At 34.0% G+C, this 25,950-nt stretch overlaps 1 protein-coding gene across 1 annotated transcript in view; it reads left to right on the forward strand.

Moving 5' to 3' along the window:
- Positions 1 to 25,950, forward strand: part of LOC142349115 (uncharacterized) — a 630,633-nt gene that overhangs the window by 54,827 nt on the left and 549,856 nt on the right. The gene's annotated exons all lie outside the window — the stretch shown is intronic.

Raw genomic sequence — 25,950 nt, forward strand, 5'->3', positions numbered from 1 at the left:
ATTAGGCCTAAATGAGTGTTCTCAATTTTCTTTAATATATAACAAATGGCTATCATGACTTCCCCCAAAGTACACTAGTTCTTTCTGAATTTTGCTTGTGCAAATAATTTTTTTAGTTTATATTTCCTTGTATGCTAGTTGCGTTAATATGAGGTGTATTTGGTTTTCTGATGAGACCAAAGTTGAACTGTTGAATTGGTTTGCTACTTTGATGTTGTTTTCTTGACTCTCACACCATTTGTTTTCGTAAACTTTTATTTGATTTTTCCGCTTTTTGTTGCTTCACTTCGTCTTTTTGGTTTTTTATTGAGAAAAGACTGAAAATTTTCATTGATTTCCGTTGAGAAAACGGTTTTTATGAAAAATTGTCACTTAGGTGTTTTGAATTCTTTCTAGAGCATTTTTTGCTCGCTTGAGGGATTTAAGTTTACTTTCCCTCTTCAAAAAAATCAGTTAAACTGGCAAATCTCGAGAGCATTGATTGTCTGAACAGCTCCATTACAGCTATAGAGTAGGTCTAAGTGTACGGCTCACCAAAGCTGATGAGACAACTGATGTTGGTTGCGTGGGGAACAATTTTGATTTAATGCTGGTTTGGGACCCCTCGCCTCTTTCTGCCACTCACCTGTTTTATACCCCCAACGCCCTGCGGTTGGGAGTAAGCACAGATAACCCAAATTTAGGCAACTCAACTCCTGGCCATTCGTTGGTGATCAGTTTGCACGACGGTTGTCGGTTATCTTTCACCTCTAGACTCTTAGATCTAAGAATATCTTAGATATAATAAAAATTGGAACTTCACCGTTCTCCGCTTGTACCCCCAGCTTAGAGGTTGCATAATTTTTGCACCCGCTAGACGCACTTGCCATAAATTTTGCATTAATGATGTTTAATTGATCTGAAACAAATTATATTAGTCATGTTGGTCTTTCTTTACGCGATTTTTTTTCGCTTGAAAACGGGATAAAAAGGTAGCACCCAGCAGGCATTAAGTTTCGTTAGAGGCACTTAGCCGAGTTTAGTAGTCCCTACAGTGCTTAGTGTGGTGAAGCTACTGGAAAGGCCGTAGTTTAAACTTAAATTTATTTTTTGAGCCCAAAATGCTACACTTTTTTTGTTTTTTTGCCTTTTTTCAAACTTTTTGTCGGACCGGTCTATGGTTCAGGTTGGTAAAAATTGATAAAGGTATTTTTTCAAGACATAAGTTCTTTTAATGTCCAATATAAGAGCTAAATAGTTTGGTAATCCAAACGAAAACACTTAAATTTATACTTGTTTTCACAATTTTTTTCAAACTTTTTGAAAGTTTTTGTCATTTTTGAGTTGTTTAATTGCTCTAAAAGAGAAGCAATTATTTTAAACATGTGTGTCGTTTTTATGCAAAATTTTGCTGGACAGTTTTGCACTTTCGAATGGCTTCTACGCCCTCGACCTTTTTGTTTTGAGTGATCTAAAATTCTCTCTCAGTCACAATTTCAGGCAGCTGAACTCAATTGGCGGCAATTTAAAACTAAAGTCAAATGATAAGTGCTCCAAAACCGGTGCCCTTTTTCGCTATGAATTTTAATAGGGGTATACAATGAATTATAATGTGGTTATATGAAGCCCCCTTCTTAATCCTTTTAAGCCCCCCCCCCCCAACTGAAGCAGACTGCAATTGATTAGAGCTCCCTCTAGTCGCTCGAGAGCAATTCTTCCGACGTTTAGTCGGTTTCTGATTTTCATTGTGATTCAGAGCTAATTCAGAAATGCATTCGGAATTTTCCTTTGATTAAGAGGAATTCACAGGACAAAGATTCTGAACTTTTCTCTGATTCAAAGAGGCTTCAGAATCAATATAGAAACTACTGAAATTTTTGTGAATCAGTAGTGAAAGGTAAAATTATTCTGAAAATGTTCTGATTCAATTCTTATTCTGACTGAATGTAGGGTACGGATATAGCATCACCCGGGCCGAGGAATCTGGCCAAAATTTTGTAAGATCAGCGGCAACTAGCGTTGACAAGTCGGAAAGTTCACCGCGATTTTCTTACATAATTTTGCGTTGAATGCGTTGAACTTGAAGACAACAATTCAACGCAACCAACGCAAAATTATGTAAGAAAGTTGCGGTGAATTTTCCGACTTGTCAACGCTAGTTGCCGCTGATCTTACATAATTAGCGTTGAATTTAGTGTAGATCTTACATATTTAGCGTTGAATTTAGCGTAGATCTTACATATTTAGCGTTGAATTTAGCGTAGATCTTACATATTTAGCGTTGAATTTAGCGTAGATCTTACATATTTAGCGTTGAATTTAGCGTAGATCTTACATATTTAGCGTTGAAGTTAGCGTAGATCCTACATATTTAGCGTTGAATTTAGCGTAGATCTTATATATTTAGCGTTGAATTTATCGTAGATCTTACATATTTAGCGTTGAATTTAGCGAAGATCTTACAAATTTTTGCGTTGAATTTTGCATTGATCTTACAAAAAACAAAGCGTCCACGTGAACTATTTACCTCCAGTTGCGTATGGGACTCGAACTGCTGAACTCCTGTTTGGTTGTCGCCTCTTCTACCATTGTGCCACAGTACCTTGGTTTCCTTAAGAGCCGCAATTCTTATAAAGCGTAGATCTTAAATATTTTGCGTTGATCTGGCGTAGTATTTAACTTAGCATATTCAACGCATTTACCATGTGAGGCGTACTGGGAAAATTTTAAATTTTTTTTAAAGTTTTGAAAAAAATATGAATTCCTAAAATGGTCTGAAATGGATTTTGCACTATAAAAGAACACTAAAAAGTGATTTTTTGATGACTTCACTTTTTTCACCTGTGCAGCATAGGGGTTGGAAACAGTAAAAAAATTAATTTTTTGAGAAAACTTGAAAAATTTGAAATCGTAAAATGGTCTGAATTGGATTTTGCACTATCAAAGAGCACTAAAAAGGATTTTTTCTGACGTCATGTTTCTCACCTTTGCAATATAAGGTTCGAAACAGTGAAAAAAATTAATTTTTTGAAAAAAACTTGAAAAAGTTCTGACATCGTAAAATGGTCTGAAATGGATTATGCTCTATAAAAGAGGACTAAAAAGTGTTTTTTTGCTGAATGCACTTTTCTCACCTGTGCAGTATAGGGGATCAAAACAGTAATAAAATTAATTTTTGGAAAAAAAACTTGAAAAATTTGAAATCGTAAAATGGTCTGCATTGGAATTTGCACTAGAAAAGAGCACTAAAAATGATATTTTTCTGACCTCATTTTTCTCACCTTTGCAATATAGGGTTCGAAACAGTGAAAAAAATTGATTTTTTGAAAAAAAAACTTGAAAAACTTGAAATCGTAAAATGGTCTGAATTGAATTTTGCACTAGAAAAGAGCACTAAAAATAGTTTTTTTCTGACCTCTTGCTGTTTCTCGCCTTTGCAATATAGGGTTCGAAACAGTGAAAAAAATTAATTTTTGAAAAAAAACTGCTGGGAAGTATTGGGGTCGAAACAGTGAAAAAATTGACTCCTTGAAAAAAAAACTTTTGAGATCGTAAAGTGGTCTGAATTGGAATGGAAAGATTAGCGTTGAATGCGTTGAACTTATGTAAGATCAACGCTAAAATTAAACGCTAAATATGTAAGATCTACGCCAAAATTCATCGCTAAATATGTAAGATCTACGCCAAAATTCAACGCTAAATATGTAAGATCTACGCCAAAATTCAATGCAAAATTTAAGATTAGAGTTGAATGCGTTGAATTTATGTAAGATCAACGCTAAAATTCAACGCTAAATACGTAAGATCTACGCCAAAATTCAACGCTAAATATGTAAGATCTACGCCAAAATTTCAGTGCAAAATTATATAAGATTAGCGTTGAATGCGTTGAATTTGTGTAAGATCAACGATAAAATTCAACACTAAATATGTAAGATCTACGCCAAAATCCAACGCAAAGTTATGTAAGATTAGCGTTGAATGCGTTGAACTTATGTAAGATCAACGCTAAAATTCAACGCTAAATACGTAAGATTTACGCCAAAATTCAACGCTAAATATGTAAGATCTACGCCAAAATTCAACGCTAAATATGTAAGATCTACGCCAAAATTCAATGCAAAATTATGTAAGATTAGCGTTGAATGCGTTGAAATTATGTAAGATGAACGCTAAAATTCAACGCTAAATACGTAAGATCTACGCCAAAATTCAACGTTAAATATGTAAGATCTACACTAAAATTCAATGCAAAATTATGTAAGATTAGCGTTGAATGCGTTGAATTTATGTAAGATCAACGATAAAATTCAACACTAAATATGTAAGATCTACGCCAAAATCCAACGCAAGGTTATGTAAGATTAGCGTTGAATGCGTTGAATTTATGTAAGATCAACGCTAAAATTCAACGCTAAATATGAAAGATCTACGCTAAAATTCAACGCTAAACATGTAAGATCTACGCAAAATTCAACGCAAATTTATGTAAGATTAGCGTTGACTGCGTTGAATTTATGTAAGATCAACGCTAAAATTCAACGCTAAATATGTTAGATCTACGCTAAAATTCAACGCTAAACATGTAAGATCTACGCCAAAATTCAACGCAAAATTATGTAAGATTAGTGTTGAATGCGTTGAATTTATGTAAGATCAACGCTCAAGCGTAGATCTTACATAAATTCAACGCATTCAATGCCAATCTTACATAATTTTGCGGTTTTTAGCGTTGACACCTCGGCCCGGGCTAGAGAACATTGAAGTCTGCATGATATGCGCTCATTTTCAACGCATATCTTTTGCTTTTGATGCAATTCGAATGCGGTCATGATGTGTAAATAATTGAATCTATTAATTTGAAGTGCTACACAACAGCAACAAACAATAGATCTTTTCAGTTTTATACCCGAAATTGGAAATGATTTTACAAATTTTTGTGTAATCATCAACATTTCGATCAATGTTGTTATGATTTGTAGCTGCGATTGAGAACAGATATTTTAGCAATGTCAGGATAAAGAACTTCATTTGCTTTTTTCATGTTAATTCTATCAGCAGACAAGAAGGAAATCAAGCTCGACTGAGCTATGCAGTCACAGACTGTAAGTTTTCAAAAATGACACAAGATCATAATAATGGGAAGAAGAAGCAACATACACTGGTTTATAATGAGTTGCAATAGAGAGTAAGTACGGATAGCGAGAAGTTCAAATACTTTGACTCGAGGAATATAGATATTTATTTCAAACATCATAAATATCTCAAATTCTAGTAATTTGGAGGAGATTTTCGTTGACATCAACCACAGGCTTGGCGTCAATGCAATTCATGAGATCAAAATGTTAGATGTCTAAGTGTTGAGCATGTGACTTGAAGCAATAAATATGGTGCTATTCATTGTATTTGCTACTGGTTCCATCATTATTGACAACCTTGTAAGTGATCTGGACTCATTGAAATTTGTTAAGGTGTTAGCCCTTTAATGACGCAAGAAATTATGATTTATTTCAACTTTCCAATCATAGTCGTGATGTGGTCTTGAATAGTTGTTCCGACCCACTTGTTGGGGAAGTAACTATATACTCAAATGGGTTTTTTTTGTTCAGTCAATTTTGGCCGAGCGATATATTCATCGTAGAGAATTGTGAGTGGTATCATTAAAAAGCTGGTCCAGCCTAGAAATTGAAAAAAAAAGATTTTTTTCTGAATTTCGTATTTTTCGAGGAGTTATCAAGGATTGATGTTTTGCGTGAACAAGTGATATTTGGTATGATTTCGTTCATTTTTAGTGTAAGTTTTCTTCAAACTATGATCTTTTCTTTAAAATTTTTTCATTCAAAATTACATTTCACGCCACAAAATGAATCAATTTTGTATTCCTAATACACGAAAGGTGATAAGAAGACTAGTTCTGGTCTCAAAGGGAAGTTTACTATAAAACAAAATTCGATATCAATTTCAGAGCTGTTTTTTTTTAATAAAACTTCATATTTTTCAGTGATGTAGAGACTCGTCATTTTTCATACCGATATTTGGTTAATGATAAACCTGATATACAGTAAAATGACGCCTAATGAACAAAAAACACGTTTTCAAGGAATCGCACACGTTCTTTATGGCTTCGTCTCTGAGCATTTGTAATTTTAAGTGAAATTTTGATTTTGTTTTTGAGATTTTACTGTATTTTGGAGCCTTATGGCATAGAATCGTTGAATAAAGTGCAATAGGTTTCATAATGAGCATTAGTGAAACTATTCAGTGCTTTGATTGTACAGCTAATGGATGTTAAGACTTGATAAATAATTTTTCAAAATTTTTTTATAAACTTTGACCGATCATAAACATATTTTTGTAATTTTTAAGTCAACCTCAGTACTTACAGGATCCCCTTCCTTTCAACAGCAATCAAAATTAACCTGTTTAGCAGGTTTTATCTTCTAACTATTGGCTTTATGATTTCGATGTCACAAGATTTCAAAAACGCTTTTAAAAATTAATTGGATATTTTCATAAATTCGATGCGCGTGTTTTCATAAATTTTTTGGACATTGGAAAAAAATTTGGGTTTGAATTTGGTTCTTCTGAAATCTCATCACATTATCCTATTAGTGTTAGTTCTAATTGGCTGAGAGAGGACGTTCACTGGATAAAGTTTTCAAAGAAAAACTTATAATTTAAATGGCTGCGACACATTCTTCTCGCACTTTTCTACTGAATTTGTTGTTTTTGCCTGTATTTGTTGTTGTTTTCTTAGTCAATGACTTATTGTAATGTCTTATCGTATCGATGACTTGTCCATGACAAACAACCTTGTCGTTCTATCTAGGCGTAAGTGTTATGCTCCCATCAAGAGCTTTTATTGGCATTCGCTGAAAGCAATTGAGTTTAATGGCGTTAATACTACCGGTTCCCTCAGAAATTTCTTGGTTTCAAAGTATTTGTTCATAGTTAATGATTTTTTGAAGTCATATCTCAAAAAAACCTCATGCTTTCAAAACTCTATATTTTAATGGCTCCGACACTTTTCTTGCTCAATTTTTTTTATTTAACGGTTTTTGACCATTTTTTAAATCTTTAGATAGGTGTAAATTGCTGACCGGTCTCAAAAGCTTGTAATTGAGTATTAAATGGATTGATGTTACCCGAGGCACTCATTTTATAGCGAATGGTCTCAAAGTTTATGATTTTTTACATTTTCAAAAATTTTTTAAACTTTTCAATTTTTGTTGTTTTTTTTCGTCAACTTGTTGCTTATTCTCATCATTGAGAGGTCTCGTTTAATTTTTCGTATTCGATATTTGGTTAATGATAAACCTGATATACAGTAAAATGACGCCTAATGAACAAAAAACACGTTTTCAAGGAATCGCACACGTTCTTTATGGCTTCGTCTCTGAGCATTTGTAATTTTAAGTGAAATTTTGATTTTCTTTTTGAGATTTTACTGTATTTTGGAGCCTTATGGCATAGAATCGTTGAATAAAGTGCAATAGGTTTCATAATGAGCATTAGTGAAACTATTCAGTGCTTTGATTGTACAGCTAATGGATGTTAAGTCTTGATAAATAATTTTTCAAAATATTTTATAAATTTTGACCGATCATAAACATATTTTTGTAATTTTTAAGTCAACCTCAGTACTTACAGGATCCCCTTCCTTTCAACGGCAATCAAAATTGACCTGTTTAGCAGGTTTTATCTTCTAACTATTGGCTTTATGATTTCGATGTCACAAGATTTCAAAAACGCTTTTAAAAATTAATTGGATATTTTCCTATTTTTGAATCCTTTTGAAATTTTTTCACACTATCCTAATTTGGATGGCAACTGTTGGTTTAGGGAAGACGTTCAATGGATCATAGATAAAGTTTTCAGAGAAAAGCTTTTGGTTTAAAGGTCTTCGACACTTTCTTCTCGCACTTTTCTACTAAAATTTTTTTGGTTTTTGCCTGTATTTGTTATTGTTCTCATAGTCGTAAGATTTTTTGTGATATATTTTTGATTACTCATGCATCTTTGTCCTCCAATCAAGTCGTGACTGAGCCTATTTATTGACTTCTGTTGAAAGCTATTGAACTTATTGTCTGTTAAGTCTTTAAATATAATTTTTCAAAAAATTTAACCAATTTTAAACTTATTTTCATGGTTTGTAAAAAATTCTCAGTAATGATCAAAACTCCTTCTTTTTCTTCTACAGCAATTTGAATTATTTTGGCTAACTGGTTCTCTGGATTTGATGCCACAAGATTTCAAAATTTTTTTGAAAGTTTTGGATATTTTTGTTTTTTTTTGGATCCTGTTGGAGTCTTGTCACATTATCCTAATATTGTTAGCACCCCTTGGTTTTTAGAAGATGTTAAATAGAGAATAGACAATTTTTTCAGATAAAAAGATATTGTTTATATGGCTGCGACACTTTTTTCTCGCACTTTTCTAATGAATTTTTGGTTTCTGTATTTGTTCTTGTTCTCGTAGTCATAAGGCTTATTGTAATATCTTATTGATTACCCTTGCATGTCAAACATCTTTGTTTTTCTTTCGAGTCTTGACTGAGCGTATTTTTTGACTTCTGTTGAAAGCTATTGAATTTAATGGCTGTTAAGACTTCAAAAACAAATGTTCCGAAATCTTTTTTTGTATATTAACCAATCGTAAACTTATCATCGTGAACTGTACGAACGTCTCAGTAATTACCGGAACTCCTTCTTTCCTACTTCCACAAAGAATTTCTAATCAGCGGCTTTATCTTCTAACTATTGATTTGACAAAATCGATGCGCGTGTTTTCATAAATTTTTTGGACATTGGAAAAAAATTTGGGTTTAAATTTGGTTCTTCTGAAATCTCATCACATTATCCTATTAGTGTTAGTTCTAATTGGCTGAGAGAGGACGTTCACTGGATAAAGTTTTCAAAGAAAAACTTATAATTTAAATGGCTGCGACACATTCTTCTCGCACTTTTCTACTGAATTTGTTGTTTTTGCCTGTATTTGTTGTTGTTTTCTTAGTCAATGACTTATTGTAATGTCTTATCGTATCGATGACTTGTCCATGACAAACAACCTTGTCGTTCTATCTAGGCGTAAGTGTTATGCTCCCATCATGAGCTTTTATTGGCATTCGCTGAAAGCAATTGAGTTTAATGGCGTTAATACTACCGGTTCCCTCAGAAATTTCTTGGTTTCAAAGTATTTGTTCATAGTTAATGATTTTTTGAAGTCATATCTCAAAAAAAACCTCATGCTTTCAAAACTCTATATTTTAATGGCTCCGACACTTTTCTTGCTCAATTTTTTTTTATTTAACGGTTTTTGACCATTTTTTAAATCTTTAGATAGGTGTAAATTGCTGACCGGTCTCAAAAGCTTGTAATTGAGTATTAAAAGGATTGATGTTACCCGAGGCACTCATTTTATAGCGAATGGTCTCAAAGTTTATGATTTTTTACATTTTCAAAAATTTTTTAAACTTTTCAATTTTTGTTGTTTTTTTCGTCAACTTGTTGCTTATTCTCATCATTGAGAGGTCTCGTTTAATTTTTCGTTTTCGAAAAATTTAAACGTCCTGTGATATAATGTCGTAACTGATTTTTTGTTTGTGGACAATATGTGTTTAAATAAAAGTTTTAGTTTGTACTTGTGTTTCTTTTTCTCTTCTTTTAGCGCATTCGGGTAATAACAGATCCCAATCTTTTTCAAATGAGGCCCAAATGCACTTATTTAATCTTTCAGTATAATTTTAGTTGCATAAGTATAAACAAAAATGGAAGGAAGAATACATAGTATTCAGATATTAGCTAATGATTTTAATGGCCTCAGTAATTTGTTTTTTCGCGCATTGTGTGATTTTTTGAGTTTTTCTGCTTCTGCAGTCCGTTCCTATGGCTTAATCTAACCAACGACAGGTCCTATTGGTTTCATAATGAATGTTTAGTAAATTTTTTCAGAATTATTTCGTTAAAAGCTAAGGATTCGTAAGACTTTAGAATTTATTTGGTTTAAAATAAGTTGATTGATTTTTCAATTTCGCCTTATTATTTCATTTTGTCGACTTTGTTACCAAGTTCCATTAAGTAAAAATGCCATCTGCTGTGTAGTATTAACAAAATAAAATTCTGCAGTTAAGGTTTTATACGATTGCATATTGGCGTTGTTACTAGGTGCGTTCAAATTATGATATTTAGCTTTTGCCGTGAAATTTTTGTTTTTGCTTTATTGTTGTTGTTTGCTTTTTTCTCGTAGTTTTTTTAATGACAGATCTTGTAAGCGCTGTAATGAGGCATGGCATTATGCAATTCAAAAAGTAGTTAGGTTTTTAAACGTTTTTTTAAAACTCACTCATCTATTTTATTATCTGTACATTTGGTTGACAATTAAGTCAAAAGTGTAGATGAGCTCGAGTCGGAATATCATGTGCGAACGCACATTAACGAGCATCCTTGATTTTATTTTACTTTAAATCATTACTAATGGTGTACACAACAATCGTTACTAAAGATAAACGCAATAAACCTATTACTAAAGATGAACACAACACAACAGTTAAAACGCGTTTTGTTTTCTTGGAAATCAAGGCGTTCTTCAACTATGTTTAATTTTTTCACGTTTCATATATGCAGTTTAAAATTACATGCGATTAGTATTCAGAGTAAACCAGATTACGGTGAAATTAAAACATTTCATAGAGAAAAGTTACACAAAAAGTCAAGCTTGGACAACACGGACAATATCTTCGTACTCTTTTTACGCTAACGGCTGCTGTTGTCCACGCTATAATTGTACTCAATGGCTACAGTATATAATTTGGACGACAATTATCAACTGTTTGTTTAGACGGAAAAAAGAAAAAACCCATTTGGTTATTAAATGCAGAAAAATATCTGGCACTGATGATTGCAGATTGATAAGACAATTAGCAGTTTAGCAACTAACCATCTCACTGTTCCCAAAAACAATTAAGTCTCTGAATTGGATCAAGTAATTTCTATTTATATCCGAGCAATAAAGTTTGTCCTAATTGTAGAATTACGAAACAAATATGAAGCTAAAAACCTGGACATGATTCGCGTTATATTTGGATATAATTGCATATGTTTGTACAATTTAAATGCATTGAACGGTCACTTCCTGGAATAAAAAAAACCCTCAAAATCTTTAGAAAGATTGATAACCTTGTTGGAAGTAGAAGTGGCAGAACGTTTTCTATGCTCGCTTCCAAAAGTTATCTACGTCAAACGTAAAATTTGCCTGACTGTACAAAAACGAAGAAAGCCTCTACATTTTTCTCTTCGGCACCGTCGGGATAATCGGTCTGAGACTTAACAAAACAATGATACATTACATTTTCAATCGCAGGAAATTGTTGATACTTCAAGTTTCAAAAAATGGAAAACCGCTTGCTAAATTTTGAACAAACATTCGGCCGAAAATTGTATTTTTCAAAGTAAGTTTGTTCATATTTTCAGAAATAGGTTGAAATTTAATTTAAAATTAGTTTTTAAGGAGTTCTCTGACCCATGTTACCAACTATGACAATTGTGTCCAGACCCAGATTTCTTTTTTTGGTGGCGTTTTTTCACTTAGTTGACTTTTTAATATAAGGGTTTGTTTCTCGTGCTGTTCATTCGTAGTGCCCTATAACAGATCATTTTCTTTTCACAATTTTAACGATTAAGGTATTCGATAGATCTTAATTAATCCTTGAGATGTGCTAATTGTGTAGATGTCATTTGCCTCAAAATCAGTTCGATAGTAAGCGTCTGAGAGGTAAATTTTTTCCAAAATAGGATGTCCCGTAGAGCTATGGAAAACTTTTTCTTAGTCTGATAATGGGTAGTCGTCATCAACGACCTTGTCTTTGATTTCAGTTGAAAGTCCCCACAAAGTCTTAGTTATCCGCTCCTTTTTTCTGCAAAAGAACTGGTGACGCAATTGTGACTTCTGGCTGCACAAGCTTCAGAATGCCTCATGTCTGTTCATCTGTTCCAGCTTCTCCGTGAACTAGTCTTGAAAAATTAGCGGTATTTTCCTGGCTTTGCATAACATTGGCCTTGACCCTGAACTCTATATTTCATCACTGCAATCAAGTGTCCGATTGTGATGTTTTTCATACATTAGCTAGGTAGAGGAGATTTTGCAACTAGTCCGACATTTTATCAGACTAAACAACTGCTGATTGTTTAGGTTTGCCTGCTTCTGTTCCAATCAACATCACAAGTAATTGCTGAAAGAGGAAATAATTGATGATCCATGATAAGTTTCGGGATGTCTTATCTTACAGCCCAACTAATGTTCATCCAGCTCAGTCCAATATTTTCTAGTCCGCCTAAATCTAACATTATTCTCTGCTTCAGGGGTCTCTCATCCTGAGAAAAACTTAGTCTGTAAATCTCAACCTGCGGCTTGGCAGTTGTTAAAAATGATCGAAGTCACGGAGACGTGCCTGTACTCCAATGCACGTCTTCAGATCCTCTTACGCTTTTATCCAGTTTGTCCAATTACTCAGAAAAATTAATCGTTTTTTCCGTTGCCAATCTCTCTTTTGGTGGGATGTAATACTGAACTACCTTTCGAATTTTTTCCGGGACGTCTAGTAGTTTTTAGGGTTCATTCTTCTCCTAAATTTAAGTAGTTCTCCTTGCCTGCATAAACCACGAAATGTTTGTGACCTGTAAGTCTTAGATAACGTTTTCGCTTCTGATTTCATCATTTTTTTCTGTGCAAAGTTTTGCGACAAATGACAAAACACGCACATAGAGGAGTCAGCATTCAACAAATCCACTTTTTTGTCAGTAGTGGTTCTGGACACCATTAATGCGGTCGGTAACATGGATCAAAGGAACTCAATAAGAATCGATTTCAAACTAAATTCAACTTATTCCATTGTTTTGACCCGTGCTTGAGACCACGACAGTGACATAATTGTACCTTAAAAAAATTGTTCACAAGGAAACCTAATGGATCTATCTTTTTGAAATTCAACAGGTGAAATGCAGCTGAATATATAAAATATCATCTTGAAATGGGTAAAACTTTGATCCCAATCACTCTAAAGCCCTCTTACAATCTTAAAAGCAATTACTCTGAAGGTTTATATGAAAGCAAACTTAAACCCAAGATCACTGCATTTTTTATTCAGACACTCTGAAACGAAATTGATAGCATCAAATGTTCAAAAATTAGTGAGACTTGATTGCTTTTTTCCATGTTTTTCGTTCTGATACTCAATAGCATGCAAAAACTGAATTTGTTGACGAAATGCATTTCTTCCCCTTCACCAGTCTAAGAATTACACCGCGTATCAACAATGCCAGACGGGCATATATATTTACGGTGGTAATTTATTATTGTTTTTGTTGCTCAGTTAAATGCCTTGAATCTTATATGAACAGATCGGTGTCGCTTTGTTTCTCCTCTGATATTCTTACCTGATACCTGTTCTTTACAATGCCCATCTATTAAAACAAAGGTTATTTCCGCTGGTGTTGCCAATTTAATAAATGTAAGCGAGAAAAATTCCAAAAAGAGTCACTTTTTTCAGCCCTTATATTTTGAGTATTTAAATTGCAAATAATATAAGTTCTAATTTACTTAGAAATCTCTATAAAAGTGCAAGCAAATAACAGACGTTTGACGAAGTTTAATTATGAAAGCTATAAAATGAAGCTTGTTTAGTATTTTTTTAGGCTTCAATCATATCGGTATAAAATGATGACCGGCATTATACCTCTGCACTGTAATGTTAATCTGATCATTGGTCAGACAAAAAACCTAGTAAAAGGATCCACAAACTATGCCGTTTAAACTGACATATTGATTTGATCGATATAGGCTAAAATGTTGCTTTGATTATCTTTATTGTTTCCTTATCTAGAATGTGTTATCAATAAAAGTTTGCTTCCTTGATTTACGGGAATCGCTGGTCTTCGATCTTTGATAAGGACAATACGAGGAGAATTCACAATGAATCCGCTTTTTCGGTTTTTCACAAATCAAATTATTACGTTGTTGCTACTGTTCAAAACGTGTTCTCAGTTTTGCATTTTGTTATCCCTTACAGTTAAAGGATAGTTTTTATGAGATCCGTTAGGATTCTTGAATAGGTTAGTTGATTTGCAAAAGATTGCAAGACAAATGTTAATATGTACAGGAAGTAGCAAAATCAGTGGAAACAAGATTATATCATGTCTCTAAATCCTTCTAGAAACAAAGAGGATTGCCTTACAAGACTTTTGCGAGGTTGTTCCGGTTGAGCACTAATCTTTTCGTTAAATCTTCGTTAAACTCATCTGAGAATCTTTTTTTGAGAAGTATTTTTATACGTTCCAAAAAATATTCTTCGAAAAGATTAATCGATAACAATTATCAGGGGAAAAATTACAGTAGTAATTTTTGTGTTCTATCAATAAAACATCAGCTTAATTTTTCACAGTTTATTTTTTCTTACTGTTTCTTTGTAAACGACCAAACCAAAACAGTTATTTTCGCTTTTGCTCAACTTTTTTTGCATTCATGCACGCTCATTTGGTGCTAAAATCCGCTTCCATCATATGTTGATGCTGATCAAACGTGTTCAGATAAAGTGAAAGTTTGCAAAGGAATTGTTGTATTGAAAGATATGGCTAGATTTTGAAACAAACTCACTAAATAATGTTCTTTCCAACAGAAACTGGTAAATTTTCTTTTATTGATAAAAATTGATTATGTGAACGGTAATGGAAACTCTTACAATCATCTAAACCCTAAATGCCAACTATCGTTTGCAATCAATTACAAAGACGTATGTACACAAAACTCTTCAAATCTGTTTATGTGTTACAATACATCAATGGTGATCTTGCCAGCATGCTTATGTTGTTTGAAATTTTCTGCTGCAATTGTGTCAGCATAGATAAATGCCGGAGGCTGGTTCTGGTTAGTTTTTCCAGCGCTAATCAGCTGTGAATTAGTCCACCAGTTTTCAAAACTGCCGCACCAAGGAGTTACTTCGGGGTTTGATCTAGTAAGAGCCATAAACCACCCAAAGTCATTGCAATTGCTCTGATAGTAGTCAACTATCATGAAAAATCTAATTTTGGCTCCCTGTGGGGCCCCGCCAGTCTGGATTAGAAAAGTTACACCGGGGTTTTTGGTGTCAAAGTTCCATCCCCAGTTGTACTTAACTCTGTCCCAGGTAAACCACGATTTGAAATCGTCTGTTGCTAGAGGTTGGAAGATTATATATCTCACTTTGTTCATGTCCAAGTCATAAATTGAGAATCGTATATATTGAGCTGCTTCTAATTTGGCCACCATAAGGCTGTGTCTGTATATTTTGGTAGGATAAACAGTAGCTGCAGGAATAACTGCATTGATATCGCCAGTAGCGAAATAGTTAAAGATATGAATTCCAGAAAAAGCCTCCACTGAGAAGACATTGAGCCACAAACTCTCGTTGCTAAGTATATCTGAAATGAAGCATTTCGAATTTGTTCTAAAACAGATATCTGAAATCTTGATATCTACAGAAAATTAAGGGAGAAAACTTTTCATTGCCTGCTGGGAGAATGAGATTATATTCTAAGTTTCATAAGCTAATAGGATTATTTTTTGTGTCTGGATCCTTTCCTATCATTTCTCATTGGAAACGACTCATTTCCTACAATTAGTTTTTTTGAACACAGAGAAAATGCTGTACCCAAATACTGTACAGCAGAATGTTAAAATCCTAGCTTTTCTCCTCTTCGGAATCTCAATTAAAAACTTGTACGTTCCAATTAATTGAAAGGGTCTCAGATAACAATGATACCAAAACAAGAAAATGACCCATCAAAATCTGAAAAGTGGGAACCAAATAGTGTTGCAAATTGCAAAAAAATGAAACGCTTGTAAGTTTTGTTCTAAAACACTTCGACACTTCGATACTCAAAATGTTTTTTGAGAGACTCAGGGCGCCTAATGAATAAAACACTTGCTCCGCAGACAACCTAATTAGGCTGAAGCTTTTCGGTATTCCGAATTGATTGGTTTATTGTGCGTGGATATGGAAAGAGTGTTTGATGCTGTGTGGCGTTTTGGGACTTATTCACAAAATCCAATCAACGGGGCTAAAGATATCAGTTATTAAGTCGATAAATTTTTCTTGTTGGAAACAAACACATTCGTGAAAAAGTGTTTTTGTCCGTGATAATTTGGGCCCAACCGCCGGAGTACCTCAACGGAGCGTAATTGCTCCCAATTTGTTCCTCATATACCTAAGCCGACTACCAAAACAGAAAGAAGAGACATCATATTTGGTGATGAGTTTGCAATATACTACAGATCGCGTTCCACAAAAATTATTTAAGAGCGTCTGCACTCATCTTTGAATAGTCTCCTAGACTGGTGTGATCAATTGAAAAATTATTGAAATGTAAATAAAACTTAGTGCATGATCTTTCGAAAAACCCAATTAAAAAAATCAGGGACCAAACTAACCATAAAAGGAGCATCCATTGGAGAAACACAGGCGCTAAAATTTCTGTCTGCCACTTTAACACCCCATCTCAAATGGAACAATAACTGCAATTAACTAATATTGAAAACAAATAGCATGCGTTTTCAACTCTGGAGGCTCAGTAATCTGAATATCAAGGAAGAAAGTCTACTTCTTGTAAAGCAAATATCGGATCCGTCCTCTGCTTTTGTACTCCCATGCCTGTTGGATGGACCAATCACAAACACTCCTTAATAAACAAACACTCCTCAATAAACAAAATTTCTGGAACAGAGCTTTAAGAATCTGCATGCGAAAACCAATATGGTACAGAGTCCAAAGTTTCACGAAGAGGTAAGATAAGTATTCAATTTGTAAGAGCCATTCAAATAAAACTAGCCACTAGATATAAAAATCGCAAAATTAAAAACAATTTACAGTCCTTAATTACCACAAAAAAATGACAATGTCCGCAGAAATCTTACAAAAAAACTTTTTACAACCTCGTTTATTTATAATTTTTATCTGGCGCACCTTAGAAATTTGGCGTAAATGACAAGTCAAATATTTGAATATTAGTATAAAACGAGGACCGAGTCTAAGTTCATCCTCAGGTTCAATACAGGCAATCGGGTTTGGTTCATTGTTTTTTTCTTCAGGTTAGCGTAGCGCTTTTATCACTCTTTAAACCTTCTGTTAAAATAAATTAAAAATGTGCTTATTTAACTTTGGTTTATTTTACCCTATGGAAATATGAACAACACCTAAGTTGTGAAGACCGTCAAGGAACTTCAATTTTCTGTCTTTACTATAAGTGAATTTTTGGTTCATGACCCACCCAGTCATATTTTTGTTCCCGTTTGCCTAAACGTTTTTATCTATCAGCAGCTGTTACATCATATCTTTTATAGTTAAAGGTTAGCAAAACAGTTCAGCAGATTAACCTTCAAACATAAAATCAATAAATCCGGCCGTTTGTAGTTCAAAGCTCTGATTAGACAATTTGCTTTTGGTACCTTATTTGTACTTTTCTCATTTTAGGTTTTACACTTAATGAAGATCAGACCTTATGATCTCATTCAACACGCAATAACCCATTGATTAAAAATAAGACAAAGGAGGTTTCCATTAAGTCCTCTAATTATATCTATTCTAGTGGTACGCGCGGTTTGGTTTCAATGGATTTATGGTTCAGGTAAGCGTAGCACTTTTACCTAAACACTTAATTTTGTTACGATAATTTTAGTTATTTTGAAATCAATAACAATTCTTGTTTCACAGTTTTGTCACTTCTTGCCCCCTCAATCACGCCCTATCATCTTAGCATAATAATTCTTAGCGCGATGTGATCATTTTAGCAGATTATTACTCTTTAGCTTTAATTACATGGAACTGAGTCTTTTATGATTTGCAAAGAAAACCTGAGCTTATGTAGATTGTTTCATGAAATTAAGAGTGGTAGGCTAACACGCTATCTAAAATTTGCGCGTCGGATCCATTCCCACCGTGTTCTAATCATTATTTTTTGTATTCGCGGCACTTTGAAAATAGATGAACGGAAGGATCAATTAAATTAAGTTGCATTATAAAACAAAACATAGTGCAATTCGCTATTTTCGCACAAACTCAAGCACAAAAACAATGGGTTTGAGCCCCATCCATCTGAATCACACTTTTTTTCTCAAAATAAGTCATTTTTTAATTTTTTTTATCAGTACTTACTTACCTAAAAAACTGAAACTGATAAACAAAACATCTCCACAAGGCTAGCCAAGTAGTCGAGATAGTGTAATTTGGATTAACCAATTTCAACCAATAGAACTTCTTCATGGTTATTAGAATGATTGAAAGCAACTGAGTTGAAGAATGAATACAGAAAAAGTGATTTACGATTTTAAAAAGAACTTTTTATCCATAACTTTCTAAATTCAAACTGTTTCTTTTTTTGAATTCTTCAGCCAAATGGTTGTAATTAAATTATAGAAATATATTGTTATTTTTAGTTAGAGACGTAAAAAACTGTCGGGTTTATTCCGTAGGAGTTTTTGATTTTTTGTTTGGAATAGAGTCAAATCTTACGATAGCGACTCTTTTTTGCAGAAGTTTCAAACGCACTTCTTAAAGAAGAAAAAAAAATGATGCAAAAATTTTGAAAAATGTTCTTTATCTTGTTCACAAAACTAATTAAACGAATAATTTTTTTTGTTGTTTTTGTATTTAAAATTTTAGCACATTTGTTCAAAATTAATTAGAATTTTACAGATTATTTCACATTCACTGGCATACTTCCTTGTTGTTTACAAGCAAAAATTTTGACAGTGATTACGTTTGAGACAGTGATTACGTTTGAAACCTCCCTGCCGACCGTATTTTGTTCGGTCTACTGGACTAACCTGCTTTTAAAACCTAGAAGATAAAAGCTCACGGTACATCTCTCATCGCAAACAAATTTCTCTGACTTTTAGAAAACGACGATACCATACATGCCGTTTAATAAACGACGATACCGACTCTTTATGTTATATACCGAACAAACACGATGAAGCCCCTTAATAAATCGTGGGAACTTTTGTAGATAACGACGGTTTCCTATGTTTAAAAGCCAAATATTTCTCGGAAAAAAGTAACATAATCACCAGACACAGTTTGGGTAGAATTATGCTCTGCGAATACCATAATTTAGTGCTTATTTACACGAGATCTATGGTCCGAGTGCTTATGTATAAGTAGAACTCTTGGATCTTAAGTCAGTGTAAATCAGAGAACCTTTGCATCCTGATCCGTAACGAGTTGAATCAAAGATGAAGAGGGTTGCACATTCACAAGTGTATCCACCATCTGTATTCAAACAATTCAATGCGTCATCCCCACACACACCCATGTTGCACTCATTTTTATCTATTTGGAAACAAAAATTTCTACCACAAAGCAAAGATTACAATTAGAAAACAAAAAGATTTTTCTTGAGTCTACATTATCGTCACATTTCTGAGTTCTTAAATCCTTCACTTAGAGACATCATCATGATCTGATAAATTAGCGTAAAAAATTTTCATGAGTGAATTAAATATATTTTGCCAATTGTACAAACAATATTGTACTGATCAATCAGCGAAAAATAGAAGAATTTGTTTTCTTGAACTCTCGAACAGTTTGTTTACCTGTGCAAGATTGTCCATACACTCCATTAAATTGATAACCCTGTTGACAATTACACGTATAGGGAGACACACTGTTATCACACACGTGTCCACTGCCACAAATGTCAGTTACAGATGCACACTCGTCTATTGTATCTGAAACAGTAAATCATTTTGGCTAGTTTATCTGCCACTGTGCTTTCTGGAATAATTTTCCCTTAAACTTATGCTTATATTTATAAATGCCTTTGTTTTTAATCTTTAATTTTTTCAGCTTACAGATTTTTCCAAATGCTTCAATGCTTGACAATAAAAAGTAATTAGTTTTTAATCTTGATTGTTGCCATTAATATCTAGGGTGCAACTATACCGTTGAATTCACGACTTCTTTTGTTTCGAACATTTGCCTCTGTTTTTGATTCTTGACTTCTGTTTTCGAAAATTGGAAATTAACAGTAACTTAGTTTGTAAGTAATGATCACGTGATTCTGCTTGAAGTCACTGATAACTTCTGGCGTTTATCGAGAACCGCGAAGTGGTTCGAGATATTATGTCTGAATTTTGAAGTGACTTCCGAAGAGTCAGTTAACCATGCTTAAAACTTGAAACGCGCACGTTTTAAAATGATGAAAGTCAACTTCTGGCTGAGTAGCAACTTCTTGCATTTTAAATTCCGGCACTGCAGAATTTTCTTTTTATAGTGTGCACGTGAGTGTATTAATGTATAGATATTAAGAAGTGATGGAAATATTCAATATGAAGAGGTCATTTTGAGATTTTTTTGATCCTATATAAGTCACCCCTACTACAGACCCCCACCTACCTGCCCCTCACCTACAACCAACAACATACCTCCCCTCACCTACTTCTCCCGCACCTACCTCCCCACAACCCCACCTTAACCCACGCCTCCCCACCACATACCCCACTGCCTTCCCACCTACGCCCAGCAGCTACCCACACCACAGAAATAGAAATTGTGGCTTCGTTTTCTAAACTACTTTTTTAATGTGTTTTATTGGGCTACTTTTTTGTTTTGTCTTGTGTCTATTTGATGTTCCGGTTTCGGTAAAGTTAAGGTTTAAGATTATAATGCACGACGCTATGAGTTGTTTCCCCTATTCTACCGGCTTTGTTTTTTATTTTGTTCTGTCTAGTGTGCCAACAACTAAAAAAATGCCAATAAAATCAGATTAAGAGAAGAGTAGATGCATAACTGTAACAATTACAAAAAAATAACCAGTATTATCAATTGAAAACCACCATAGGGTGGTTGCAAATCGGTTTTATCTCTGCTATTTCCGCTATATTTTGATCTGATACTGCTTTTCAGCTGCATTGCTTTAGTTTTAAGCAATGTCCTCTGTTTTCTTAATAAAATTCTCACACATACCCAATGTTGACTTGCATCAATGTTCGACCAATGGCGCAGACAAAATTTGGTCATTAACTACTGCTTAAATGTTAACATTAGCAAAATTAACATAAAGCTAATAATAAGTTTAACAATATTTGAAAAACAATTTTCAGCTCCTGCCGACATTGAAAATTACTTCAATGATATGGAAAGCTTCCGTTTTAACACAAGCTATTAACTTTGTCATTTTTACAAGCATATGCTTTTTTGTTAGAAACGCTATTAAAAACAGCTGCAAAAAATGATAGTGAAATTCAAAAGGATTATAAAACTAACTATAAGAAATAATGAAATTAGAAGTTTGTTCTCTCGTTTTTTCTCGCTCTTCTATTTCAATTGATTTTTGTTTATTTGTCCTCAAATGAAGTTTCTGGCAACTAGATTAGTCCAGCTGGTCCCCTGGTATTGAGATTTTAAGTACAGAATTAATGTCCTCTGTTTTTGTCTCACCTTTTGAGTTTTTATTCCTCAAAAACAGAATAGGTAGGTGAAGAGGGGAAGGCGTTAAGTCCTGATCAATTTTTCTATAGCCTTCCTTCTTACTCGTCGTTAAGGATGCGATTCACCGAAATTGTTGAGTATACAAGAATTCAAGATTTCAAAAGTGGTTCTTAGAATTTTGACGCTTTTTTATCTGCAATCACTGATAAAATATAACAGTAAACTAAAATGCTGTAAATTTCCACGATTTTTTTGCAAAAAAGACGTAGAGTCATAAAACAAATATCAACCCTTGTTTTGGAGACTTATGTTCAGTGCAATATAAATAAACTAATACCCGTTTTTGATGTTATCTTAATTTTGTCGTCTCAAGGATTTTGTTATACCAGGAATAAGAATACGTTTGTCGTCCAAAGATTAAAATAAAATTGTAGCATTAAATCTTGGCAGGTTTAAAACCATTTTTTGACAAATCAGGGTTCTTTTGCGGAGTTGCAACTTGATATATTATATGCTTTATAATCTGCAGATAATTTTTTATGTTTTGTGTATTGTTCTTGTATTGTTCTCAAGAACAATACACAAAACATAATTTTTTATGTTTTGCGTATTGTTCTTGTACAAAGAAACGTATCCCTTAAAAATACTACCAATAAAAGATTAAAGTCGAAGAAAGGAGAGTATACTATACCCAAATCAAAAAGGCTATAAATGAGCCCAGGAAAAAGACCTTTGGTTCATTAATTTAACAATTTACTGCCATACAGTTTAATGGCTCAAATGGGCGCAACCTGTACTTGTATTTTCTTCGCATAAATTGGGCCATTTTATTCGTTTAAACCTAAAATTTACCTTCACATGGTTCCCCGTAAACTCCACTGAACGTATATCCATCCTGACAATCACATGTATAGGGGAAATCACTGTTGTCACATACATTTCCACTTCCACAGATGTCGGCAATAATCTCACATTCATTTACGTCTGAAATGACCTTTGTGCTACTTTTTGCTAACGAAATTGATGTTAATCTCAATCCGTTTTCGTCATTTTTTTTCATTTTTTCTCTTTTACATCAGTGATACCAAATTTTCTAACCTAACCATAGCTATGGAGTCAGCGAGAATGGCAGATCCTAATTTTTAAGAATCATATAATAATTTCCACATACCCTGACAACCGGCGCCGTAAATTGAGTTGTCAAAAATGTATCCCTGTGTACACTGACATGAGTATGGGAACACTGAATTGTCACAAATATTGCCACTTCCACAGATGTTCACTGGGTTACACTCGTCTTTTTCTGTCAAAATTAACTGATTGATTGATTTGTGTATTACTTCATAATTTGATTTTTAAAGAATTTTCGATCATTTGTGGACATTTGAGCCTATATTTTGTAACTACTATCCGTTAAGCATCGTTGATTTCTCAGTATATAAATAGCTTTACGTTAATTGCAGAATCTAGTACCAAAAAACTGGCAAAATTTATCAGCCGGTTCCACGAGTAGCGGCTAAAGTCACTAATATCCACTAATTTGGTGCAAATTAAAGCGATCATAGTTTGTGGTTAATCGCATAAAAATCCCTCAGTTTATTCATTGCTTATGATAAAGACTAACTGTTGATTAGAAATGATTCAAAATTCAGCGCTAGAGAAAATTTGTTTTAACATATTTATTTTAGGTATATAATAAAAAAAACTAGCACAAAAAACGTTCAGCTTAAGGAATTGATATTAGCGGAAAATAGCGACAAAAAGTACTGGGGTAGTCTACGGAAATTACATAAATAAAAGTTGACTTAGTGAAAAAAAATCACCCTTTTGAGCATATTAACAAAATCTCCAATTGAGGATATTAGTGACGGAAATATTTTCTATCAATTCGAACTAAATTCTACTGCTGATATTGATTTGGCCTGCTATACATGATTACGTGGCCCTATTCTTTAAAAAATATATAGAAAAACAATGACAGGAGCAAATAAAAATTGTCACCAAAATATCAATTTAGAGTGTAATTAAAGCGGGAAAAATTAATTATTCTCCTTTTTAAAAGTAACAAGTAAAGGTTTCTATTGAAAAGAATGTTGGATCAATTTTGTTTCGATGTAAGAAGTAACTGCTTTTTTCTAGCACAAACAGTTTGTCTACTCTGTTTTAAAATTGCCAGTGCCTGATACTGTTTGCTGACATTTTCTTCGTTATCATTTGATATAAAAAACCTCGTAGCATTTATTTGACATACCGGCAATTCAAGGTTTCTAATTGATTTTTAGTGAGCTTTTATTTATTTCTCAGTTGACATTTATGATCTTGAATTTACTAATTGCTCTCGAACGAAGTTGGCACGATTTATTGTAAATTTGTTGATGTTTTTACGACTCCAAGAAGTGTACTGGCATTGCAAGATTTTCTTTCGCTGGAGCAATTTGTTCAGGACTTGATTTTTGAATTCTTTATATTTGATCATTTACCTACGTTTTTGAGCTGTTACTTTTGTCTTCGAGCTTTGCATTTTAACAGTAGCTTAGCTTGCAATGTATAGTAATTACGAATTTTTGGTAATAGTCAAGACGACGAATTCAATTTGCGAACTTTTGCTCTCATAAAAATCCCCCTTATTTATCGAATTCACTCATCTACCCCCGCCACGTAACCCTCACCTACCTCCTATACCTATCCCCATGTCAACCCCTCCACTAACTTCCCGCCCCCATCCACCAACCCCCGCAAACACCCTACACTCACTCAGTACTTAATGTCTACCTACGTAGCCCCCTGGGAACCTATCTATCTGTTACCTAAACCCCCACCTACCTCAAAATCACACACTCAAAATACCTACACCAAACAACCAACCCCCTCCATCTGCCTCCCACCACCTACCTGCCCTCATATCACCTTCGTACTCGCCCATCCTAACAACACCCTACATAGTCCTCTCCCCCACCTAGCTACCCTCACCCCATGGACCCTATTCCTAGACAACAATTGGTTGTTTCGAACTATAGATTATGTCGTTTGTGTTTCTTTTTTGGAATCTATTCTACTTTGCCGCCCCCCAGCTTAGTTGGTTTATATTTTTTACGCCCCCAGGCGCACGTGCTACTTTTTTTCACATAGTAAAAAGCCATATAAAGACATATATTTAACTGGGTGCGTAAAAAACACCGCGGGGGGGGGGGGGCGGCAAAACAAAAAGATTCTGTTTTTGATATTTCTGAAACAGGTTGGGTTAATTAAAAGAGATCTCCTTGCAGCACTCTCTGAGCCATTTCCGGTATTTCACCGGCTACGTACTTTTAAGCAAATATTTTGCTTGACCGTTTTGACGTTTTAATGCGACTTTTTCGCCCTTGATTTTTTGCTTGATCTAAATTTCTCTAGCATTCAATATTTTAAGCAAAAAACTCAATTTAGCTAATTTATTAACCACTCCACCCAACCGTCAGAAACAGGTTGCAATAATTTTGATATTCGAGCTTCCACTAATCGTTCGAGAGCGATTTTAATGACGTTATTTGATTGTTTATTTTGGTGACACAAATTAAGAAAACTGAACACAATCAGAATTTTAAGCAGCTAATTTCTACTGGCAATAGATCACTATTGAGAGGCTGGGAGCAGTATGAAATCAATGCCGGTCTTTTGTATCTTGAAGAAGTAGTTATATTGGGTAAGTGACTCTAAAAATCGTCACACTCCTTGAAAGAAAATGAAATGATTAGAAACGTATCTTTTGTACTCTTTTGCCGTGAGATTGGATATCGACGAATCTGTTAATCAGTGCGAACTGCTGATTCAGAGCTGTTGTAGAGAAAACAAAACCTGAGCTGTGTCGGATCATAATCAGTTTTTCAAAATTTCTTCCTTTTGTTGATGTTTCTTTTTTTTCCCAAGAAAGTTTCCCGCAGCAGCATAATAATTAACGATGCCGCGTTTTCCACGGCTTCTGTCGATATCTATGGAACCGCAATTGTAGCAGTATGTAATTTTTAAGCTTTTCTGTTTTTGATTGAGCTTACTTTTTGTATTGTTAGTGTTAAGGAGTAGACAAAAGTTGCAAAAGTCTTGTTCAGTTAGTGGTATTCATCTACTCGACTTTGTTTGCGCAGATCAATAACGTTTCTTTTACCCTGGTCTTCTTTTTTTAAGTACTTTTTCATCTCCAAGTTTACATATTTCAACTTTTTTAGTTGCTTTCAAGCAAGAATTTGTAGCAAATATATTAGTCTTGTTGGTCTTTTTTTATGCAATTGTTCGCTCGATCAATTTTTCCTCTGACACATTTGACTTTTCCTCCTCAAAAAGAAGATAAACAGGTGTCAATCAGCTGGCATGAAGTGCACTTGGAGCTTTACTGCTCAGTAGTCTTCAAGTATCCGATTGACAAACTTTTGGAGACTTATGCTTATGGTGTTAAAGGCGGTTCTTAGAAATTGACCCCCCCCCCCCCAAACACCCCCCCCCACTTTAATCCCACTTCCCCAAATCCCTACCCCCTGCACATC

The sequence above is a fragment of the Convolutriloba macropyga genome, chromosome 11 (genome assembly GCF_964194025.1).
Source record: "Convolutriloba macropyga chromosome 11, txConMacr16.3, whole genome shotgun sequence".
Taxonomy (NCBI): Eukaryota; Metazoa; Xenacoelomorpha; order Acoela; family Convolutidae; genus Convolutriloba; species Convolutriloba macropyga.